Below are 13,407 nucleotides of genomic sequence, written 5' to 3'. Positions count from 1 at the left end.
TCTCTCGGGTATCTCAACGGAATGGATGAAGGTTACAGTGATATGGCTAGATTTTTGTAAAGATTACTTTTCTTAATCTGAGGAAAAAATAAAATACTGGGCTACATCTATATTGCTTCATTTCTCTTTCTCTTTTCTTTCTTTCAGATAAGGAGGTCCGTCAGCCAATTCCTCCTGCCTTTCTGTTTTTCATAACCCACACACACAATGCAGGCTAGGCTTTGCATTGGGTAGCATTGTCTGAGCGATATGTTAGTGGACCAGAGAGTTTGGATATCAAGCCGTATAATGTTTCTTTTTTTCTTTTTTTTTTTTAAGATTTATTTATTTATTACATGTAAGTACACTGTGGCTGTCTTCAGACACACCAGAAGAGGGAGTCAGATCTTGTTAAGGATGGTTGTGAGCCACCATGTGGTTGCTGGGATTTGTCGGGTGCTCTTACCTGCTGAGCCATCTCACCAGCCCTAATGTTTCTTAAAATATAGAAAAGTTCTAACAAAGTGATCTTTAACTTTTTTTTTCTCCTTCGGCTATGTACAATGAATTGTTTTGCTTGCTTGCTTGACTTTGTACAATGAATTGTTTTGCTTGCTTGCTTGACTTCATTTGGTTTGACATGGTTTCCCTTTGTACCCGTGCAGACTGCCCTCCCTCCCTCCCTCCCTCCCTCCCTCCCTCCCTCCCTCCCTCCCTCCCTCCCTTTTGACCCAGTTTCACTCTTCCACCATACACTCAATAAAATAAAATAAAGTAAAATAAAATAAATAAAAGAATGAATGACGTTTCCAGTTATTTATTTGTCTAAGCTACCTAAATTCCCCTTCTACACCTCCCCCTACTCCCCACCCCAAGCCGCCATCTCCTCGTGGGGGTAGGGACCTGCACATCTGTGTCTTTCTCTCTGAACTCTTTGTTTTCTGGTCCACGTTGCTCCAGAGGAATGTAGCCCTTTGGAAATGGTAATGGAGTTGATAACACACCCTATCAGAAAGAGGAAGGCCCATTCACTCACTCATTCTCACCCAGCCCTGTTCTGCTACTTCTAAGGACAGAATCTTCTGGACAGTATTTACATGGCTTGCTATTTCTAAATTTTGGTTTTGGTTTTGGTGTTTTTGGTTTTGTTTTGTTTTTTTTCTTTTTCTTTTTTTCAAGACAGGATTTCTCTGTGTAGCCCTGGCTGTTCTGGAACTCACTCTGTAGACCAGGCTGAACTCAAACTCAGAAATCCGCCTGCCTGCCTCTGCCTCCCAAGTGCTGAGATTAAAGGTGTGTGCCCACCCACCACTGCCTGGCTCTATTTTTTTTTAAACATTATGTATGTATGTATGTATGTATGTATGTATGTATGTATGTATGTATGTACGTACGCATGCATGCATGCATGCATGCATGCATGCAGGCATTGTTTATACGACTACACTGCAGCTGTCTTCAGACACACACCAGAATAATACATGGGATCCCACGACAGATGGTTGTTAGCCACCACATGATTGTTGGAAATTGAACTCAGGAAGGACCTCTGGAAGAGAGGACAGTGCTCTTAACCACTGAGCCAGCTCTCCAAATAAAATTTGTGGAGAAATTGAGCATCTTAAAACCTTAGGCATCCTTCCTCCTCTCCACGTGGCCTCTCTCCCTCTTTCTACCTTCTCTCTTTCCCTCTGCCTTTATACAATAAAGCTGTAAAACAACAACAACCTCTAGGCATGTGTGTCCCCTCTTTATGTATGTATGTGTGTATGTATGTATGTATGTATGTATGTATGTATGTACTTACTTACTTACTTACTTTCTTACTTGTTCCGACCAGTGGTGCTTCATGCCTTTAATCCCAACACTTGGGAGGCAGAGGCAAAAAAAAAAAAAAGAAAAAAAAAACCCCAAACCAAACCAAACCAAACCAAACCAAAACAACAACAACAACTACAACAAAAAACATCAAACAAAGTTTGGGTCTTAGTGAAGTAAGCAAGGCACAACCTGCAGGCAGGCAGGACTGATGAATTTGTACCTCTTACCCCTTCAGAGTTTACCAGAGGCTTAAAGGACTGAGTTTTTGGGACTGCCCTGAGACAATATATATCTTCCTTCCTTCCTTCCTTCCTTCCTTCCTTCCTTCCTTCCTTCCTTCCTTCCTTCCTTCCTTCCATTTATTTATTTATTTATTTATTTATTTATTTATTTAAAGTACCCTGTAGCTGACTTAAGATGTACCAGAAGAGGGTGTCAGATCTCATTACAGGTGATTGGTAGTTGAACTCAGGGCCTTTGGAAAATCACTGTTTTACCTGCTGAGCCATTTCTCTCACCAACCTAGTTCTGTCTTTCTGTCTTTCTGTCTTTCTTTCTGTCTGTCTGTCTGTCTGTCTGTCTGTCTGTCTGTCTGTCTGTCTGTCTATCTGTCTCTCTGTCTCTCTGTCTTTCTCTCTTCCTTCATCCTGGCATCAATCAACACAGACTGTTTTGTGAGGTAAACTTAATAAACTTCTAGCTCCTCTTCTCTACTCTCTCTGCCTCTACTAAAAATGAAGAAGAAGAAGAAGAAGAAGAAGAAGAAGAAGAAGAAGAAGAAGAAGAGGAAGAAGAGGAGGAGGAGGAGGAGGAAAAGAAACCTCTAGCTCATGCAAGGGGGATGTAGGAAGGACACCACCTTCTTTCTTTCTTTCTTTCTTTCTTTCTTTCTTTCTTTCTTTCTTTCTCTCTCTCTCTCTCTCTCTCTCTCTCTCTCTCTCTCTCTCTCTCTCTCTCTCTCTCTCTCTTTCTTTCTTTCTTTCTTTCTTTCTTCCAAAAATACTCAGGGACATCACACTCCCTGTAGCCAGGGATGAGTCTCAGGGAATGTATGTGAGCTTGCTTTGTTTTGTGGGGCCAAACTTGACAGACATTTCTTTTGGCTTTGTGTGTTTTGCCAGCCAGCTCTCTTGCTCTGCTCACTCACTCACTCACTCACTCACTCACTAACTAGCTTGTTTGCTGTGGTTGCCATTTCTATCTATCTCTGCACAGGGTTCCAAGACTGCCCTTTGGGAATCAAATGGGAGAGCAGAACTAAAGGCTTTTTGATAAAGCACCTAGAGTGCACACCAGCACCTTTGGACTGACTGGCTGCCTTCCCCCTCCCCCTCCTCCCCCTTCTTCAGATTCATTTATTATAGGTAAGTACACTGTAGCAGTTTTCAGACACACCAGAAGAGGGCACCAGATCTCATTGTGGGTGGTTGTGAACCACTATGTGGTTGCTGGGATTTGAACTCATGATCTTCAGAAGAGCAGTCAGGGCTCTTAACCGCTGAGCCTCCAGCCTCCTGCATTCCTTCTTAAAGCATGAATGATCCCAGCATGGGAAGACGGTCTGCCCTCCCTCCCTCCCTCCCTCCCTCCCTTTTGAGCCATTTTCCCTCTTTCACCATACGCTCAATAAAAGAAGTAAATGAATGAAGTCTCCAGCTATTTGTTCGAGCAATCTAAATTCTCTCACAACACCTCCCCCTCCCCCTCACTGCCTTCTCTCCCTATGTTTGGGTGGGGCTGGGGGAGGGGTGGGGTGGGGGGAAGGGATCTGCAAGTCGTCCCTGCAGGTTTGTGGACTATTTGCGATGGTCTGGTTCTCTGAACTGCTGAGCCATGTCTATCCAGAGGCTGGCTGGCTAGTTTTCTGCCTCAAGTCCCTGAGTGATGATTTCAGTGTGAATTCTCTGAACTCACTGTCCTTTCAGGTCCACATTTGCTCTGGCAACCGACTGAACCAAACAATAGGCTCACACCGAGATCTTTGGAAATGGTAATGGAGTTGATAACACACCCCAACAGAAAGAGGAAGCCTCCGCTCACTAGAAGACTTTCACTAGAAGCCTCACCCTGCCAGCAATTTAGGAATTGGTAAGGCCAATCTGGACAATATCTAAATGATTTCTACTTCATGTTTAATGCTTAATAAAATAAAACGTGTGTGAAGGTCTGAAGAGCGTTGACTGTTCTTCCAGAGGTCCTGAGTTAAATTCCCACGAACCACATGGTGACTTTGGAATCCGATGCACACTTCTGGTGTGTGTTGGAAGACAGCTGCAGTGTACTCATATAAATAAAAAAATAAATAAAACCTTCAAAAATAAAATAAAACAAAGCTTGTGAAGAAATTGAGCATCTTAATTTTATTTTATTGTATTGTATTTCACACACACACAGTATTTTATATATATATATATATATATATATATATATATATATATATATATATATATATAATCAACTGGCACAGAAACGCACATTACCTAAGTTAGCTGGGAGTGGTTGGATTGGATATGCAGAGAAGGAAGGAACATTTGCAGTTTTGCTGTTGCTCTTTTTTTTTGGGGGGGGGTGGGCTGTTTAAATAGTACAGCAGAGCAGTGGTGGCACATGCCTTTGGGAGCACTTGGAAGGCAGAGGCAGGCAGATTTCTGAATTGGAGGCCAGCCTGGTCTACAGAGTGAGTTCCAGTACAGCCCGGGCTACACAGAGAAACCCTGTCTGGAAAAACCAACCAACCAACAAACAAACAATCCCAAGCAAAACCCAATCCAAACTTCACAAAAGGGAGGGACACTATAACAAATTACAATTGCTTGTATATATAGAAAAAAATTTCCTCCCCCCCCCCCCAAATAACCCTGGTTCAATTAAATACGAAACTAACTAAGTAATCTCACACATACAAACATACATACATAAAACAAATAATGATAACTACGTGGCATGGAACTGCTTACACAGTTTGGATGCCACCTCCATCACATGCCTGCAGAAATTATTGAGTCTGTCTTGTATGTTTTTGCACCATGTACAGAGACTTTGTCTCTCATAAATAAATGAATACAGAGAAAGATATTCATTGATCTATACATGCCTGTGCGATGGCTCAGAGGGCAAAGCTGCTGTCTGTTAAGGTATAGGTAAAAGAGTAAGGCCTAGATGGAATGTGAAGGCCTACTTCAGATTAGATAAGGGCTAGGTAACCTCTTACCTGGCTAGCCTGCCATTCTGCTGTTACTGCCAGAATTGATTACATATTCTCCTTGGATGTGTCCTCAGAAACCAATCAAGATAGAAGCCAATCGAACTGCTTCCTTTATTCTATAGTTATCTGCAATAGGCTTGGACTCAAACTGACCACCCAGCAGCATTTCCTACACCCGCACATGTGTATACTTTTCTGGCATTTGCTCCTAGAACCTGCACTGGGGATGGAACCCCCGCCCTGCCCCAACACAAGAGAGACACCCAAACCACCGATTCAGTGCACAGACTACTTAGAATCAGACTTCTATTTTGAGTAGGGTGTGAGTGAGTAAAGTGTAAGTTCCCAAGGCCTCCCTGGGAACTGACATCTTACTTGGAAGAAAGAGACTTGTAGGTGGGCAACTGACTTTCTGGTTTGCAATTTAAGACATGAATGTCACACTATTGATGGCCAAGACACTGGATGTCCTGATTTTATTAGTGTGTGTGTGTGTGTGTGTGTGTGTGTGTGTGTGTGTGTGTGTGTGTGTGTGACTCCATGGCCAAGCTAGCCCCCCCCCCTCCCAGATGTGTGTTTCTTATTTATTTATTTATTTATTTCTTGGGCCTGTGCTTGTGTATGACCTCGGCAACACTTCCTGAAAACCAAACCAAGCTAAACTAAAGCAAACAACTATGGCTGTCTGCCTGCCTGCCTGCCTGCCTGCCTGCCTACACAGAGAAATGATATCTCCAATCAAGTAACACTACCTCCTAAGTCTGCCTGTTTCTCTTTTTCTTTTTTTTCTTTCTTTTTTTCTTCTGCTCCCTCTCTCTGTTCCCCCCTCTCCCTTTCTTCCTTCCTTCCTTCCTTCTTTCCTTCCTTCCTTCCTTTCTTTCTTTCTTTCTTTCTTTCTTTTCTTTTTTTTTCTTTCTTTTCTTTTTTTTTTTCTTTCTTAAATTTATTCTTTTCATACATAGTTTCTTAGTGTAAGCAGCCCTGGCTGTCTTGAAGACACTTTGTAGGCCTCAATCCAGTAAGAGCCTGCCTCTGCTTTTCAAATGCTGGCATGAAAGTTGTATACCACTATGACCGGCTACGATTCTTATCTTCTTATTTTTGTTCCCTCTCCCCTCTTCCTTTTTATGATTTTTGCTTTTGACAGGCAGTGGTTGTGGCAGTGCTGGCAGAGGGAGGTGGATCACTGTAACTTTGCAGCTAGCTTATTCTACAGTCTGAGTTACACAAAAGGAGTTTCAGAATGACTGGTTATATTTTTCATTTATTATGCATTTTAATTATAATTTAATTAAACCAAAAGAATTTAGACTGACCAATTCAGAGTCTGGCATTTAAAAGTATAACAAAAGACAGTATGAGGCTGTCTGTGGATGGTCAAGGGTTCTGGCTGCTTTAGGGAGCCTCCTCACCTTTCTGCACATGCAAACTAGGCTACCTAGAGGCTGGACACAAAAGCTACCTTGAGCATTAGGTCACGTGACAGTCAGCCACCTCCATCTTTATGAGGATAGATGTCAGTCAGAGGACAAGAGGGCTGCCACCCACTTGTCACCTTCCATATGCAGGCACACCACCTCCCTTCTGTTTTTGGATAAAAGACACATAACAATTTTTATTATTTACAGTAAGCCTTAAATAACACTCTGACAGCTGTGCAGATTTCTACTTGCTATGTGATTTGAATTTCCTTTTTTTGTTTTTTTTCTTTTAATTAATTTTCAGGAACTGCATGGTGGATTCACCTAGGTTCTGGTGCCTTCTTCTGTCATGCAGTCATCTAGGCAGCAGATAGAGCACATACACACACACATACTTTGAAAACTAATAGTATGCCGGGCGTGGTGGCGCACGCCTTTAGTCCCAGCACTCGGGAGGCAGAGGCAGGCGGATTTCTGAGTTCGAGGCCAGCCTGGTCTACAGAATGAGTTCCAGGACAGCCAAGGCTACACAGAGAAACCCTGCCTCGAAAAACCAAAAAAAAAAAGAAAACTAATAGTAATGATAACAAACAAACAAATAAAAGAAAAGAAGGTTAAAAAAAAAAAAGATTCTAGCTTCTGCCTGGATGTGTAGGTGGCAGAAGCAGGCAGAGAGGACCTCTGTGAGTTTGAGGCTACCCAAGCCTACAGAGCAAGTTCCAGGCAGGGATGCCAGGGCTACATCAAGAGAAACCCTATCTTGGGGCAAAAGAAAACAAAAGCAGAAAAGGTTCTGGCTTTTATTTTCAGACGTATGATTCTTCTAGCAGTATTGACTATCGAACTTTGATCATGAAGGCACATTTGATTTTATGACAGAGTTTGTGTGTGTGTGTGTGTGTGTGTGTGCAATATTTCTGCTGTAATTGTGGTTACATGCCATCTAGTGGTTTATGTTTGATTTCTGTAATCTTTTTTTCTAATTCTTTTTAATTGTAATTGTAATTTTAATTTAATTTAATTTAATTTTATTTTATTTTTTGTTTTACGAAACAGGGTTTCTCTGTATAGCCCTGGCTGTCCTGGAACTCACTTTGCAGACTAGGCTGACCTCGAACCCAGAAATCTTCCCATCTCTGCCTCCGGAGTGCTGGGATTAAAGGTATGTGCCACCAGTCCCGGCTATTTTTTAATTTTTAAATTTTATTTATTTAATATAGCTTTGTTTTTTCATGATGCACTTTCTCTCTGTAACCCTGGCTGTCCTGGAACTCACTCTGTAGACCATGATGGCCTTGAACATATTAATCTGTCTGCCTCTGCTTCCCAAATGCTGGGATTAAAAGCACCACTGCCCAGACTAAGTTTTTTTTTTTTGAAAATCTCTCTCTCTCTCTCTCTCTCTCTCTCTCTCTCTCTCTCTCTCTTTCTTTCTATTATTTTTTTCTTTTTACTGAGATACGGTTTCTCTGTGTAGCCCTAGCTGACATGAGGTTAAAGGTATGTTCCACAATTGCCTCAGGTCTACTCTAATTCTATTTGAAAAAATTATGTGTGTATGTATGATTATATGTATGTATGTATAGAAGTAATATTAATCCATTAATATCTCTTTTTCCTAAAATTCATGTCATTCCAGGTCCACAAAGTGAGTTCCAGGACTACACAGAGAAACCCTGTTTCAAAATAAAAAAAAAAAAATCTCAGATAGGGATTCATTGTGTAGCCCTGGCTGACTTGGAAGTCACTCCTTAAGGCAGGGTGACCTTGAATGCAGAAATCTGCCTGAGGCTAAAGGTGTGGTCCACAATTGCCTCAGATCTACCGTAATTCTCTCTTTAAGAAAACAAGGGGGGGAGGGTATGGGGGACTTTTGGGATAGCATTGGAAATGTAATTGAGGAAAATACATAATAAAAAATATTTTAAAAAAAACGTGTATTTATGTATAGAAGTAATATTAATCCATTAATATCTCTTTTTCCTAAACTTCATGTCATTCCTCCTTATCTTTCTCTCTCACTCCATGTTTGTGTGCATGTGTGTATGTGTGTTAGTCCTGGGTACACAGATTAAGAAATCATATTTCCGAGCCGGGTGTGGTGGCGCACGCCTTTAATCCCAGCACTCAGGAGGCAGAGGCAGGCGGATTTCTGAGTTCGAGGCCTGCCTGGTCTACAAAGTGAGTTCCAGGACAGCCAGGGCTATACAGAGAAACCCTGTCTTGAAAAACAAAAACAAAAACAAAAAAAAAAAAAAAGAAATCATATTTCCAAGGATTTTTAGAAATAAACAAGGAAGCCAGGTGTGCTGGAACACCCCTTTAATCCCAGCACTTGGGAGGCAGAGGCAGGCAGATTTCTAAGTTCAAGTCCAGCCTGGTCCACAAAGTGAGTTCCAGGACAGCCAAGGCTACACAGAGAAAACCTGTCTCAAAAAAAAAAAAAAAATCAAACACACAAACAAACAAACAAACAAACAAATAAACAAGAAATCCTAACCCAGACCACCAATAAAAAGGCTGTGGAAACTCTTTCATGTCCCTCTCCCCCACAGGTAAGTATGTACCTGCTTGTAAATTAATACTCCATGTGTGTGTATAGGATTCCATGGCCAGCTAGTACCAGCCCCAGATTTGTGTTTCAGAGATCTTTACTTATTTATTTTCCATGCCTGAGCTTGTGTAGGTTGTACACCTCCAGGGAAACAACATAAAATCAAATCAGCTAACAAACAAACAGAAAAATGTAAAAGAATGGACTCATCTGCCATTTAAAAGTAATAGACTTCCGGGCAGTGTTGGGGCACACCTTTAATCCTACCACATTGGAGGCAGAGGCTGGCAGATTTGTGCATGCCAGGCCATCCTGGTCTACAGAGTGAGTTCCAAGACACCCAGGGCTACACAGAGAAACACTGTCTTGAAAGACCCCCACATCCTAAAAATAATAAAGAAGTAATAGACAAAAAGCAAGAGAAAAACATGTGTGCCATCCCAGCACTCGGGAGGCAGAGGCAGGCGGATTTCTGAGTTTGAGGCCAGCCTGGTCTACAGAGTGAGTTCCAGGACAGCGAGGGCTACACAGAGAAACCCTGTCTCGAAAAACCAAAAAAAAAAAGAAAAAAAAAACAAAAAAAAAAAAACATGTGTGCCAAGGCTGCTGGTGACTTTTCAGTGAATCCTCAACCTTCTGCACTGGATTCAGTTAAGTTCTATTCCACTAGTAGCTCCATGTTTGTGTGCATGTGTGTGTGTGTGTGTTAGTCTTGGGTACACAGATTAAAGAAATCATATTTCCAAGGAATATTTTTCCTGGAAATATGATTTTTTCAAGTAATATTTTTCCAAATAATATTTTTAAAAATATTTTCTTTCTTTCTTTCTCTCTTTCTTCTTTCTTTCTTTCTTTCTTTCTTTCTTTCTTTCTTTCTTTCTTTCTTTCTTTCTCTCTCTCTCTCTCTCTCTCTCTCTCTCTCTCTCTCTCTCTCTCTCTTTCTTTCTTTCTTTCTTTCTTCCAAAAATACTCAGGGACATCACACTCCCTGTAGCCAGGGATGAGTCTCAGGGAATGTATGTGAGCTTGCTTTGTTTTGTGGGGCCAAACTTGACAGACATTTCTTTTGGCTTTGTGTGTTTTGCCAGCCAGCTCTCTTGCTCTGCTCACTCACTCACTCACTCACTCACTCACTCACTCACTAACTAGCTTGTTTGCTGTGGTTGCCATTTCTATCTATCTCTGCACAGGGTTCCAAGACTGCTTTTTGGGAATCAAATGGGAGAGCAGAACTAAAGGCTTTTTGATAAAGCACCTAGAGTGCACACCAGCACCTTTGGACTGACTGGCTGCCTTCCCCCTCCCCCTCCTCCCCCTTCTTCAGATTCATTTATTATAGGTAAGTACACTGTAGCAGTTTTCAGACACACCAGAAGAGGGCACCAGATCTCATTGTGGGTGGTTGTGAACCACTATGTGGTTGCTGGGATTTGAACTCCTGATCTTCAGAAGAGCAGTCAAGGCTCTTAACCGCTGAGCCTCCAGCCTCCAGCCTTCCTTCTTAAAGCATGAATGATCCCAGCATGGGAAGATGGTCTGCCCTCCCTCCCTTTTGAGCCATTTTCCCTCTTTCACCATACACTCAATAAAAGAAGTAAATGAATGAAGTCTCCAGCTATCTAAATTCTCTCACAACACCTCCCCCTCCCCCTCACTGCCTTCTCTCCCTATGTTTGGGTGGGGTTGGGGGAGGGGTGCGGTGGGGGGAAGGGATCTGCAAGTCTGTGAACTATTTGCGATGGCCTGGTTCTCTGAACTGCTGAGCCATGTCTATCCAGAGGCTGGCTGGCTAGTTTTCTGCCTCAAGTCCCTGAGTGATGATTTCAGTGTGAATTCTCTGAACTCACTGTCCTTTCAGGTCCACATTTGCTCTGGCAACCCACTGAACCAAACAATAGGCTCACACTGAGATCTTTGGAAATGGTAATGGAGTTGATAACACACCCCAACAGAAAGAGGAAGCCTCCGCTCACTAGAAGACTTTCACTAGAAGCCTCACCCTGCCAGCAATTTAGGAATTGGTAAGGCCAATCTGGACAATATCTAAATGATTTCTACTTCATGTTTAATGCTTAATAAAATAAAACGTGTGTGAAGGTCTGAAGAGCGTTGACTGTTCTTCCAGAGGTCCTGAGTTCAATTCCCACAAACCACATGGTGACTTTGGAATCCGATGCACACTTCTGGTGTGTGTTGGAAGACAGCTGCAGTGTACTCATATAAATAAAAAAATAAATAAAACCTTCAAAAATAAAATAAAACAAAGCTTGTGAAGAAATTGAGCATCTTAATTTTATTTTATTGTATTGTATTTCACACAAACACACACACAGTATTTATATATATATAAAATCAACTGGCACAGAAACGCACATTACCTAAGTTAGCTGGGAGTGGTTGGATTGGATATGCAGTCAGTAAAGTTTTGCTGTTGCTCTTTTTTGGGGGGTGGGGTGGGGTGGGCTGTTTAAATAGTACAGCAGAGCAGTGGTGGCACATGCCTTTGGGAGCACTTTGGAGGCAGAGGCAGGCAGATTTCTGAATTGGAGGCCAGCCTGGTCTACAGAGTGAGTTCCAGGACAGCCCGGACTACACAGAGAAACCCTGTCTGGAAAAACAAACAAACAAACAAACAAACAAACAAACAAACAAACAAACAATCCCAAGCAAAACCCAATCCAAACTTCACAAAAGGGAGGGACACTATAACAAATTACAATTGCTTGTATATATAGAAAAAAATTTCCTTCCCCCCCCCCCAATAACCCTGGTTCAATTAAATACGAAACTAACTAAGTAATCACACACACATACATACATACATACATACATACATACATACATACATACATACATAAAACAAATAATGATAACTAAGTGGCATGGAACTGCTCACACAGTTTGGATGCCACTTGCCCACCCTACCTCCATCACATGCCTGCAGAAATTATTGAGTGGCCGGCCTGGGCTGTCTTGTATGTTTTTGCACCATGTACAGAGACTTTGTCTCTCATAAATAAATGAATACAGAGAAAGATATTCATTGATCTATACATGCCTGTGCTCAGAGGGCAAAGCTGCTGGCTGTTAAGGTATAGGTAAAAGAGTAAGGCCTAGATGGAATGTGAAGGCCTACTTCAGATTAGATAAGGGCTAGGTAACCTCTTACCTGGCTAGCCTGCCATTTTGTGCTGTTAACTACTATTATAAGGACACTTTCTCACAGCTTGTTTCTGCTGTTACTGCCAGAATTGATTACATATTCTCCTTGGATGTGTCCTCAGAAACCAATCAAGATAGAAGCCAATCGAACTGCTTCCTTTGTTCTATAGTTATCTGCAATAGGCTTGGACTCAAACTGACCACCCAGCAGCATTTCCTACACCCGCACATGTGTATACTTTTCTGGCATTTGCTCCTAGAACCTGCACTGGGGATGGAACCCCCGCCCTGCCCTAACACAAGAGAGACACCCACACCACCGATTCAGTGCACAGACCACTTAGAATCAGACTTCTATTTTGAGTAGGGTGTGAGTGAGTAAAGTTTAAGTTCCCAAGGCCTCCCTGGGAACTGACATCTTACTTGGAAGAAAGAGACTTGTACGTGGGCAACTGACTTTCTGGTTTGCAATTTAAGACATGAATGTCACACTATTGATGGCCAAGACACTGGATGTCCTGATTTTATTAGTGTGTGTGTGTGTGTGTGTGTGTGTGTGTGTGTGTGTGTGTGTGTGACTCCATGGCCAAGCTAGCCCCCCCCCAGATGTGTGTTTCTTATTTATTTATTTATTTCTTGGGCCTGTGCTTGTGTATGACCTCGGCAACACTTCCTGAAAACCAAACCAAGCTAAACTAAAGCAAACAACTATGGCTGTCTGCCTGCCTGCCTGCCTGCCTACACAGAGAAATGATATCTCCAATCAAGTAACACTACCTCCTAAGTCTGCCTGTTTCTCTTTTTCTTTTCTTTCTTTCTTTTTTTCTTCTGCTCCCTCTCTCTGTTCCCCCCTCTCCCTTTCTTCCTTCCTTCCTTCCATTCTTTCTTTCTTTTCTTTTTTTTTTTTCTTTCTTAAATTTATTCTTTTCATATATAGTTTCTTAGTGTAAGCAGCCCTGGCTGTCTTGAAGACACTTTGTAGGCCTCAATCCAGTAAGAGCCTGCCTCTGCTTTTCAAATGCTGGCATGAAAGTTGTATACCACTATGACCGGCTACGATTCTTATCTTCTTATTTTTGTTCCCTCTCCCCTCTTCCTTTTTATGATTTTTGCTTTTGACAGGCAGTGGTTGTGGCAGTGCTGGCAGAGGGAGGTGGATCACTGTAACTTTGCAGCTAGCTTATTCTACAGTCTGAGTTACACAAAAGGAGTTTCAGAATGACTGGTTATATTTTTCATTTATTATGCATTTTAATTATAATTTA

Source organism: Mus caroli, unplaced genomic scaffold (genome assembly GCF_978045245.1).
Source record: "Mus caroli unplaced genomic scaffold, Mus_caroli_1 scaffold_43, whole genome shotgun sequence".
Lineage (NCBI taxonomy): Eukaryota > Metazoa > Chordata > Mammalia > Rodentia > Muridae > Mus > Mus caroli.
This window is presented reverse-complemented; position numbering follows the sequence as displayed.